This window comes from Prionailurus bengalensis, chromosome E1, assembly GCF_016509475.1.
Source record: "Prionailurus bengalensis isolate Pbe53 chromosome E1, Fcat_Pben_1.1_paternal_pri, whole genome shotgun sequence".
In the NCBI taxonomy this organism is placed as follows: domain Eukaryota; kingdom Metazoa; phylum Chordata; class Mammalia; order Carnivora; family Felidae; genus Prionailurus; species Prionailurus bengalensis.
This window is the reverse complement of record NC_057347.1, coordinates 23,489,372-23,502,089: the sequence shown is the minus strand read 5'-3', so window position 1 is coordinate 23,502,089 and position 12,718 is coordinate 23,489,372. Positions and strand designations below refer to the sequence as shown.

Below are 12,718 nucleotides of genomic sequence, written 5' to 3'. Positions count from 1 at the left end.
AGTGCCGAGATCTAGTGGTTTGCCAAACAGAAGAAAGAGATCAGCCTCCAACTTTCTAATATTCCTCACTCCATGAACCTCAGTATAGGGCTATCCTACAGTGTTTTCATTCTGCACGTGCACAGAAATGTCACAGCTGTGACCCAAATGGAACAAACAGCAAATCTGTTTGCCATTGATATAAAAAATATTAAATGCCCTATTTCTGGATGGAAAGATGTATGACATAAGTTACTTATTGACATGAGGTTACAAATTCTTTTTTTTTTTTTTTAATTTTTTTTTCAACGTTTATTTATTTTTGGGACAGAGAGAGACCGAGCATGAACGGGGGAGGGGCAGAGAGAGAGGGAGACACAGAATCGGAAACAGGCTCCAGGTTCTGGGCCATCAGCCCAGAGCCCGACACGGGCTCGAACTCACGGACCGCGAGATCGTGACCTGGCTGAAGTCGGACGCTTAACCGACTGCGCCACCCAGGCGCCCCGTGAGGTTACAAATTCTAATAATGAAGGAGATAATGTAAAGAAATAATTTGCATGCATTTGTGTTAATTTAAAAACAAGGTAGAAGCAGATCATGCAGCGAGAGTTGGATCTGGGTGGTGGGTAAGGACTAGGCTCCTTATCCCTTATGGGATACCAAGGAGTTTTGACTTGATCTTGAAGGCACTGAGCCATTAAAGGATGTTAAGCAAGTGGTATAAGCAGTTTTTCATTTTACAAGATCACTCTAGCAGCAGCATGGAAGGGAGGCAAGTCTGAAGTTATAGAGACCTAAAGAATATTGCAGTAGTAGTCTAGGGAGGAGAAGAGGTGGTAGCAAGAGGGAGGAGGATAAAGAAGCAGAATTAAGGGACAATAAGGTGACAATGAGAGGACTCCCTTAGTGATGTAGGAAGATGGGGAAAGGGAGAAACCTAAGACAACTCCCACGTCTCAAACTTAGGTGACTGGGTGAGGGTGGCTCTGTTTGTGGAGATGCAGAATATTGGAGGGCTAGGTTTGTGTGAGGATAATATAGTCACTTTAATGTTGTGTGGGCTGAGTTTGAGATTTCTATGGGGTACCTGAGTGGAGTTTCTAATGGGACATTTGGAAATAGGAATTATTTCTTTGCAAAGGGAGCTAGAGACTTCTAGATCACAGCTTCAGGGGCTTAATTAAAATAGAAGTTGAGGAGAGGGTGATTGGCCAAAGGTAACAAATCAGCAACCATTCACACTTGGATAAAAATCTCAGTTTCCTTGGAGCTAAGTATTCAATTTCAAATTCTCAAGAGTCACCAGTACTGTGGTAGTTTAGAAATCCAAATCAAGTACCTTAAGAAATCCAAATTTTTATACCTTTTGTACATTGTTTTCTTCCCATCAAGAGTCAATAGAGTGTACTTTTTAGGCTTTAATGTAAGTATAATGCAATATAAATGTAACTACTCAAATATTCCTGTCATCAGGACAGAATTCAAGTAAATATCATCAGGACAAAAGCTGACCTCATGGTGGCACTCCAGTCTTGTCGGAATAAAGGGCTCTGGAATCCTGTTACTAACCTCCAAGAGGACAGTCCGCATTGAAGTAAAGAGTTGGCATAAACTCTAGATCCACAGACCCCACAGTGGAACTTCCTGGGGAGAAATTGCAGGGGAGGGTATGCTTTTCTGGTTTTAAATCAGCTCTGGCCTGAGGCTGGATCAACGGTATAGGTATTTAATATAGCAGAATGTCTCCATCCGAAACAGAAATTCCATCAGGGCTGAAAACTAACCAAAATAATATTCTCATTATTAGTTATCCATAGCTACCATTTATTGGTGCCTATTGAATGCTGCACACAGTTCTGGGTACTTTTCATATTAGAAGGGCTCACTGAACCCTCACAACAACCCTATGGGATTGGTAATTATTCTTGTTTTTCTGAAGAAGTCACTGAGGCTCAAAGACATTAAGTAGCTGGCAGTATATAGCCACGCTACATTTTGAACCCAGGTTGTGTGATTCCCAAACTTGTGACTCCAGCCTTAAGCAAGGCTGCATTGCCTCATCTTACTGATGCCAAGATGAAAGCAGTAACAGATGAAATGTGGTTTTCTTTGGGTATAGATGTTTGGCATGAGGTAATTTCAATAATACCATATTTAAAGAGATCTAGTGAGGACGCCTATTGTGAATTTGAGGCCTCTTCATGAAATTCTTCCCTGCCTGTGAGAAACACATGAGGATATTTAGAATCACATGTATGTCCCACAAGGTACTTATTAATTACAAAGAGAAAAATAGTAAATTTACAGTGGAGAACCCTTGCAGACACTATATTAACAAAATCATCAAAGTACAAATGATAAAGCAAATGTGGTAAAATAGCAATATTTGGGCCATAGAGAAATTCTTTTCCTTTTATAGTGGAAAAAACAAAAGGGACAAGGGAGGATCTGTTGACGTCAGTTAGCAACGGAGTGGAGGACTAATTTCTATCTTTGATCTTCATCTGTGAAAGCTCAAATCCCACAAAGGTTTCCAAATGAAACATTCACCTTTCTAAAGGGTAGAGAATTACTGGGGAATCCCAGAATTTATATAAAGGAAGACTCCCAAAAGAAAGGCATAAATAATAAAACTCAAGAATAATGTTATTATACTGACCACAGACTACAGAGGTGGGAGTTGGTTGTTCTTGCTTCTACAATGCTTAATCAAGAGTGTCAAATCATATTTATAAAGCATTTTTAAAATGCCTCACAGACTTCAAAGCCATAAAGCTTCTCTGCATCTCTAGGGATTAATGTCTGTATTTTGTATATTCTCAGCCTAAGATAATTACCAGTCTGCCTATTTTTAAAAGAATTGTTCTTTCAGTGAGAAGGAAATGATGTCTGGAGAGCTTTTTGTTCAAAATGTCGGTGTTTGCATGATTTACAGTATAATTAACCAGCCTTGTAGCACCAGAAAACTGGCTCCCTTAACTATTCATCATTTTCCAGTGACTTCAGATCATCAACTCTACTGGGAGGAAATACCTCCTCCTTAGAGATGTAAAAATACGATGTCCCTGATCATCCCCATAGATAGAATGTGATCTAGCCTTATATACCTATTGCTTTTCAGATCTAAGGGATTTTTCCTTCATTATTTTTGACATTACTACTGTTGGTGCTAAAATCTAATTAAATACACATGTACAAAATCTAATCTACTTAAGAAGGATTTCGTTATTCAATTGCTTATAATCACCAGAACACATTTGCTAAGATATAATTGTGCTGCTTAAAAGACATACAAAGTCTAGTAGCCCAGAATCTAAAACAAAAATACCTATATGGATAAATACGTAGTGAACATTATCACAAAAATTACTTTAAAGCTCTATATTAGAACTTTACCACATATCTTAAAAACTTCAAATATGTTTACTTTTGGTCTAGTTATCCTACTTCTAAGAATTCACCCTAAATATATACCTCCAACAATATGGAAATACATATGCTCTAGGTCACTTATTGCTGCATTGTTTGTATTTACAAAATATTGAAGACCATCTAAATGCCCATTTATAAAAGAATGGTTGGATAACCTATGATATAAGCACAAAATAGAGCACTCTACATCTGTTAGAAAGAATGTGGTAGATGTCTGCATACAGATGTGAAATGATTTCTAGTATATATTGTTTAATGAAAAAAGCAAAAAACAAAAGAGAATGCTACCTTTGTGTTAAGAAAAAAAGGAAAGTGAGAAAATAGGCCTGTGCCTGCTTTTTGGTCAAAAAGGAAAACAGGAAAGATACACCAGAGACTAATGAGATTGGTTATTTACCAGAGGTGGGTGGGAATGTGATTGAAAGGGTGAGGAGGGTGGACACTAAGCAGAAGATGGAAAATGACATTTCTTTTGAAGATTCCTTTTTGTATGGTTCTTTTAGAGCCATGTTCATGATTCGTATATTGAGGAAAAAAAAGAAACACACACACACACACGCAAATAAGGGAAACCCTAACAACGGAATACAAACAAATCAAACTACATTTCAAATGAATAATAAAATCACACTGAAATGTAGGTGTGAGGGTTGGGAGGGGAACTAATTCAAGCCAAATAACCTAAGAATACAATTTTTAAAAAACTGTATATTCTCAGACTACAGAAAAAATGAACTATAAATGAATATTAAACTTTGTGGGTTTGGGGGCGCCTGGGTGGCTCAGTCGGTTAAGCTGCCGACTTCGGCTCAGGTCATGATCTCGCAGTCTGGGAGTTTGAGCTCCGCGTCGGGCTCTGTGCTGACAGCTCAGAGCCTGGAGCCTGTTTCAGATTCTGTGTCTGCCTCTCTCTGACCCTCCCCCATTCATGCTCTGTCTCTCTCTGTCTCAAAAATAAATAAATGTTAAAAAAAAAAAAACCACAAAAACTTTGTGGGTTTGTTTTTACAATGGTTAGTTTTTTTGTCTTTGTTTTTGTTTGTTTTTGGTAGCAATTCTAGAACTTCTTGCCGTGTATTCTGGGATTGGGTAAATGAGTAAAAATATTATGAACAATGGAATTCAATTTTCTCACTGAGAGAAAAGAGAGTTACAAATAGGGAAAGAGAGGAGAGTAGAATATATCTTATAATAATGGATTAGAATTGGACAAGACAGTTCAAACTCATGGTGTTTAACATAGTAGATATAGATATGTGTGGATAGATGTGGATATAATTTCCTAGCTCTGTCCACTGAGAAATCTCAGAAGCAATAACGTCCCAGGAGTAATAAGCACACTGGGCACCCAGAATGTGGTTTCTAAATCCTGTTTGCTACTGAAAGGAGCCAGAGCTCCTTGAAGAATTGGCTGATTCTAGAGCTTGAGCTGGGAAGGAATATGATGAACCTCATATTATGCATCATTTTAAGCTACTAAGTTAGGAAGCGCTCAAACAATGGTGGGGCATGTCCAAATGATAAACAGCCATACTGAAAAGTCTCCAACCAGCCAAATCTGGGACAATTAAGCATAAAAATAAAAAATAATAGTAATATAGTACCACCTATGGACTAAAATAAGAATATAAAAACATATAAGTAAATAAGAGAGTAAATAACAAATGTGGGAGAAGGGAAAGTGAGTCCTTACAGTAGAATGGTAGCTAATAAATGTAGAAGGAATGATTAGAAAATCACTATTTGGCAACCATCATAGTAATAGTTGAATTGGTAGAGGATGGTTAAGCTAGTGGGTGACATTTGGATGAGAAACAGGATATTTACATAGTTACAAAGTATGTTGTCACAAAATATTAACTAACTACAAAGGGAAAAGTAGTAAATTTATAGTGGTAAAATATGAATTTTGGGAAATCTTGGTGAAGATTACAGGGATTTTTTTACTATTTTTACAACTCTTCTGTAAGGTTGAGATTATATAAAAATTAAAAATAAATGGTAATTAAAACACCTCCAAGGAGTTTGCTAAGCTACGGCAATACAAAAGCTGTAATCAATGCATAGCAAGTTGATTCTGCCTGCCTCCTTAGCCATCAATTTGGAGAGGGGAGTGGTGGGAGGTCAAAAATCTTATTAGATGTTTCCTTGGACAAAATTTTAAGAAAATATTTTGGTCATTTTTTATTTTAGATTTTATTTTTTGTAAGTAGCCTCTACCGACATCCAAGGAGGGGCTCAAACTTACAACCCTAAGATCAAGAGTTGCATGCTCTAATGACTGAGCCAGCCAGGCGCCCTAAAAATATTTTGTTTTGAAAAGCTGTAAACCTGTTGGAAAAGAGTTTTTGATAGCATTTTTAAAAACTCCCTGTTATTACCAGAGACAAATTCTGTTTCTAGTTATTAAAAAAAGCAATTGGATTTTTTTTTTTCTTTCCTTTTACACAGAAATAAGTAAAAAGATCATTGAAAAGAACTGTCCTGGGGAGAGGGGAACCCGACGGCCTGAGGACCCAACTGCACATCCAAGTTGTTTGAACTCTGAGCCTCTTGTAGTCCTGATGAACAATTTCACTTTCCTCAAGTTTGTAACAGTTGGAACTTCAACAGCTGTGGGTCTATGCACTTTGGGACCAGTCAACACGGTGCAGAGTTCAAAGTGCTAAGAGACAAGAGATCAAAATGGCTTCCAGAGGAAAGACAGAGACAAGTAAATTAAAGCAGCGTTTAGAGAACTAAATTGGAAGAAGAAAGTTGAACAGACTAATGCAGCAATTACAAGCTCTGGAGGAATGCAAAGAGGAATGTGATAGAGATGAATATGAAGAAACCAAAGAGGAAACTCTGGAACAACTAAGTGAATTTAATGATTCAATGGAGAAAATTTAAAAGTCTGAAAATACGACTTTGTGATAGATGAGCTAAGTGGAAAGCAACTGCTAAGTGGAGAGCAACTGGAAGGCAGCTATCAGCCAGGCCTTTAAAACTCTGGAGGTTTTCAGGGGTGTCTGGGTTGCTCAGTTGGTTAAGCCTAGGACTTTGGCTCAGGTCACGATCTCAAAGTTCTCAAGTTCAAGCCCTGCATCAGGCTCTCTGCTGTCAGTGCAAAGCCCACTTCAGATCCTCTGTCCCCCTCTCTCTCTGCCCTTCCCCTGCTTGCTCACACTCTCTCTTTCAAAAATAAATAAACATTAAAACAAAACAAAACAAAATAAAACCTTGGAGGTCATCAGATTATTTGCAAAGAAACAACCAGGACAGGGGCACCTGGGTGACTCAGTCAGTTAAGCGTCTGACTTCAGTTCAGGTCATGATCTTGCAGTTCATGGGTTTGAGCCTTGCATCGGGCTCTGTGCTGATGCCTCAGAGCCTGGAGCCTGCTTCAGATTCTGTGTCTCCCTCTCTCTCTCTCTCTCTGCCCCTCCCCAACTCCTGCTCTGTCTCCCTCTCTCTCAAAAATTAAATAAACATTAAAAGAGAAAGAAAGAAAGAAAGAAAGAAAGAAAGAAAGAAAGAAAGAAAGAAAGAAAGAAAGAAAACGAACGAACCAGGGCACCTTCAGACAAGGTGAGCAGGGATGGATGGAGATCTCATGGCAGGAAAGTTGGAAAGAGGCCTGTACACTCAAGACAAAGTGGAGATACTAGCAGCTCTCAGGAAACTTAGGGAGAAGCTGACTGCAGATGATGAGGCTTCTTGTCAGCACATGCAGGTGCTACACTCAGCCAGTTTGAGAAAGTCTCTACAGACCTTGGCTTTGGAGACAAAGTTCTTGCACTGGCAAGCTCTGAGTTTGAAAAAACAAAAACATGACATGGTGTGGAACCTTGGGACATTGATCACATTCTTGTTATTCTAGGGATTTTGAATCACTGCAAAGAAATCACGAGATTCTTGAATGCATTGATAACCTAAGAAAAGGTGACAGAAAAACATACTTGTGGCTCCTGGTTATACCCTTCATCATTGTGCTTTGTGTAGGGCTACCTGCCTGAGTGATCCTAGACTTTTGGAGATGAGGGACCCATTGGGCCTCATTATGTCTTGTGTGTTTGAGAGAGAGTACAGAAAAAAGTTTCTCTGTTTTTATTAAGCCTTCATGTTTTTTTTAAATGTTTATTTTTACTTTTGAGAGAGAGCGCGCGCAAGTGGGGGAGGGGCAGAAAGAGAGGGAGACACAGAATCTGAAGCAGGCTCCGGGCTCTGAGCTGTCAGCACAGGGGCCCGATGCAGGGCTCGAACTCACGGACCGCTAGATCGTGACCTGAGCCGAAGTCGGTGCTCAACCGACTGAGCCACCCAGGCGCCCCTAGATCCAAATATCTTAACACATATTTATGATTTCACAATTGAGTAGCCATTAAAATACATACAAATTGAAAGAGCGAATAGTATTCTTATTTCATTAAAAAATTTTTTAATGTTTATTTATTTTGAGAGAGAGAGACAGAACGTGAGCAGGGGAGGGACAGAGAGATATGGAGACAGAATCGGAAACAGGTTCCAGGCTCTGAGCTGTCAGCACAGAGCCCGACGCGGGACTGGAACTCATAAGCTGTGAGATCATAACCTGAGCCAAAGTCAGATGCTTAACTGACTGAGCCACCCAGGTGCCCCTATTTCATTTTTAAATAGTCAAATTACTTGCTAATGGGAGATGTGAGGCTGTTGGGTGCTGCACAACTTCTCCAACCTTGAGCTCATAATGGACACCACCACACTCATTTCCTGCTCCATACTGATGGTATTCATGCAGTACTTGCTTTTCATTACAGCAAGTGCAGAAAACTCATCTTTGCAAAGATATGACATCATTAAAAGAGTAAGTTTAATGTTGAAACCATAATCTACCTCATACTAGAAGTTCACATAATTTAACAGATGTTGAGTATCACTATGTTGCCCTTAAAAAATTTAATTATATGTTTCTAATAAAGACCATATACGAAAGCCCCACAGTGAATATCACACTCAATGGGGAAAAACAGAGCTTTCCCCCTAAGGTCAGAAACAAAACAAGGATGTCCACGCTCATCACTTTTATTCAACATAGTACTGGAAGTCCTAGCCACAACAGGCAGACAACAAAAAGAAATTAAATTCATCTGAACTGGTAAGGAAGAAGTAAAACTTTCACTATTTGCAGATGACATGATACAATATATAGAAAACCCGTAAGACTCCACCAAGAAGCTACTAGAACTGACAAATGAATTCAGTAAAGTCACAGGATATAAAATCAATGTACAGAAATCTGTTGCATTTCTATACACTAATAATGAAGCAGTAGAAAGAGAAATTAATAAAACAATCCCATTTACAATTGCATCCAAACTAATAAGATACCTAAGAATAAACCTAAGTAAAAGACCTGTATTCGGAAAACTATAAACATTGATGAAAAAAATTGAAGTTGACACAAAGAAATGGAAAGATATTCCATGCTCATGGACTGGAAGAATAAATACTGTTAAAATGTCTATACTACCTAAAGCAAACTACAGATTTAATGTAATCCCTATCAAAATACAAACAGAATTTTTCACAGAACTAGAGCAAACAATCCTAAAATTTGTATGGAACCACAAAAGGCCCTAAATAGCCAAAGCAATTTTGAAAAAGAAAAGCTAAACTGGAGGTATCACAATTCCAGATTTCAAGTTATATTACAAAGCTGTAATAATCAAAACAGTATGGTGCTGGCACAAAAATAGACACATTGATCAATGGAACAGAATAGAAAACCCAGAAATAAACCTACAATTATATGACCAAGCAGGAAAGAATATCCAATGGGAAAAAGCCTCTTCAACAAAAGGTATTGAGAAAACTGGTCAGCTACATGTGGAAGAATGAAATGAGACCACTTTCTTACACCATCCACAAAAGTAAACTCAGAATGGATTAAGGACCTAAATGTAAGACCTGAAACCATAAAAATCCTAAAAGAGAGCATGGGCAGTTATGTCTCTGATATCAGCCATAGCAACATTTTTCTAGACATTTCTCCTGAGGCAAGGGAAATAAAAGCAAAAATAAACTATTGGGACTATATCAAAATAAAAAGATTCTCCACTCAAAGGAAACAATAAAACTAAAGGCAACCTATGGAATGGGAGAAGATATTGCAAATGACATATCTGATAAAAGATTAGTATCTAAAATATATAAAGAACTTATACAACTCAACACCCAAAAACCAAATAATCCAATTACAAAATGAGCAGAAGATACGAACAGACATTTCTTCAAAGACTTCCAGATGCCCAATAGACACATGAAAAGATGCTTAACATCACTCATCGTCAGGGAAATGCAAATTGAAACAGCAGCAAGATATCACCTCACACTTGTTGGAATGGCTAAAGTCGAAAACACAAGAAACAAGTTTTGGAGAGGATGTGGAGAAAAAGGAACACTCGTGCACTGCTAATGGGAATATAAACTGGTGCGGACACTGTGGAAAACAGTATGGAGGTTCCTCAAAAAGTTAAAATGAGAATTTCCCTACGACCCAGTAATCACACTACTGGACATTTACTCCCAAAACACAAAAACATTAATTCAAAGGGATACATACATCTCTATGTTTATAGCAGCATTATTTACAGTAGGCAAAGTATGGAAGCAATCTAAGCATCCATTGATAGATGAATGGATAAATAAGACATGGCATATATATGATTATAGTGAAATAAGTCAGAGAAAGACAAATAACATATGATTTCACCCGTTTTTGGAATTTAAGAAACAAAACAAATGAGCAAAGAGGAAAAAAAGAGAGAGAGAGAGACAAACCAAGAAATTTAACTATAGAGAACAAACTGATAGTTTCAGAGGGGAGGTGAGTAGGGGGACGGGTGAAAGAGGTGATGGGGTTAAGGAGTACTCTTGTGATGAGCACTGGGTGATGTATGAATTATTGAATAGCTTTTTGTACACCTGAAACAAATGTAACACTATATGTTAGGCATATTGGAATAAACAAACAAATTAAATATTCTGTGCTTCCCCATAGGCTTATTGCTATGCACCCTGTGGTATCTTGGGCTACAGTTTAAGAACTGTGGATCTAACACAGAATTATTTTCAGTTTGAGGGACAGAACTCTTGGGCAAAAATACAACTCAGATTGTCATATTTGATATTACTTAATTTGTGTGAATGTTAACAAATTTTATAAAACATTAGTATTTTAAAGATCTTGCTCTCCATGTATCTTTTATTTATTTATTTATTTATTTTCCATGTATCTTTTTTGTTTTACTTTTTAAAAAAATTTAAAAAATGTTTTACGTTTATTTATTTTTGAGAGAGAGAGACAGAGCACGAGTGGGGAAGGGGCCGAGAGAGAGGGAGACACAGAATCCAAAGCAGGCTCCAGGCTCTGAGCTGTCAGCACAGAGCCTGACATGGAACTTGAACTCGTGAACTGTGAGATCATGACCTGAGCCAAAGTCTGACACTTAACCGACTGAGCCACCCAGACGCCCCTTAAAAATTCTTTTAATGTTTATTTACTTATTTTTGAGAGGGAGGGGGCAGAGAGAGAGAGGGAAAGAGAGAATCCCAAGCAGGTTCTATGCTGTCAGTGCAGAGCCCAATGCAGGGCTCAATCCCACAAACTGTGAAATCATGACCTGAGCAGAAACCAAGAGTTGGACACTCAAATGACTGAGCCACCCAGGTGCCCTTCCATGTATCTTTTAAATGCATGTCTCTTACTTTGTTTTGTCTAATTGCTTTGGGATAAACTCCTATTTTGCAAATGACAAAGCAGAAACAGAATCATCTGGAATGAACAATGAAATGTTACATCTTAAGGTCAAAGGTAAATCACTGCATTTAAGGAATGGGAAGCAAAGACATTCCTGAAATGATAAACATTTGAAGCTGATATATATACTTAAAAATACTTTATACTACCAAGTGCATAGAGTGAACTCTAGGAACTTTGCAAGTTTAACTGAATGAACTTCTCTTTTAAGCAACCTTATTACTTGAAAATGTGGATGGTTTAAACCAGTATACAAGGGGCTTATTTGTCTTACAAATGATATGATTTGAGAGTCCTTGGTGCATTTAAAGTAGGATGTGGTTCCCTGAAATTAAGATGTATGCCTAACTTTTTGGACACATTATTATAGAAAATATCTCATTGTTTACATTGCATTTTGTGTTTTGTCTTTGAGAAGGGTAGGAAGTGAAACATTCATCTCCTAATTGTGTACAAAGGGAAAATGAGGCACAGAGAATAGTGAGTTTAGCATTGTGCAATAAGAAATTAGAAGGCATCACCTACTTATCTTGGTTATGAAAAATCATGTGAAAAAAAATCATGTATGGATGCTAGTCTCTAACTATCATAGTTCTTTTCACAATAAGGTGATGATACACAACAGTCAATCAATAAAATTAAAAATGCCCAGTGGGGGGCGCCTGGGTGGCTCAGTCAGTTGAGCGGCCGACTTCGGCTCAGGTCACGATCTCACGGTCCGTGAGTTCGAGCTGCGCGTTGGGCTCTGTGCTGACAGGCTGGAGCCTGCTTCCGATTCTGTGCTTCCCTCTCTCTGACCCTCCCCCCTTCATGCTCTGTCTCTCTGTGTCTCAAAAATAAATAAACGTTAAAAAAAAATTTTTAAAAAAATGCCCAGGGGCTCCTGGATGGCTCAGTTCATTAAGGGTCTGGCTCTTGATCTTGGCTCAGGGTATGATCTCACGGTTTGTGAGTCTGAGTCTTAACGTTGGGCTCTGTGCTGACAGCACAGAGCCTGCGTGGGATTCTCTCTCTCCCTCCTTCTCTGCTCCTCCCCTGCTTGTGCTCTCTCTCAAAATAAATAAATAAACATTTTAAAATGCTCTTTTTTTTTACAATGATTTTGTACTAAAGTTAGTGTATGTGATTTTTCCTGAAGAATTGAAGTCTCAATTCTGCTGACTGTACTGACATAGTCAAGATAATGCCAGCATACGGTATGTCATGAGTGGTCTGAGTGATAGAGGCTTGATAACAAGCAGAAGGAGATGCTCACTGCTGGTTTACTCCTACAGCCATGCTAAAGGGTTTACTTTGATTAGTGTGACATCAGCGCATATTAATAGAATGAAGAACCAAGAAAATTTCACTTCACTTTGCCATCATCATTTTGATGGTTGATTGACCCAACAAAGCTGGGGTTCCCAGAGCACTGAGTAAAACAACTCTGAGGCACCTTTGCAAAGTTATTCTGCAGCCCGGACTGATATACTGTTTTCATATCTTCCGTGGGGCCTCTGTTATTTTAATTATGGGGAAATTACA

The 12,718-nt window shown here is 38.3% G+C and overlaps 1 pseudogene; it reads left to right on the top strand.

The window, feature by feature from the left end:
• The first annotated feature begins 5,987 nt into the window (after window positions 1-5,987).
• Window positions 5,988-7,256, top strand: LOC122485257 (annotated as a pseudogene).
• The last annotated feature ends 5,462 nt before the right edge of the window (window positions 7,257-12,718 follow it).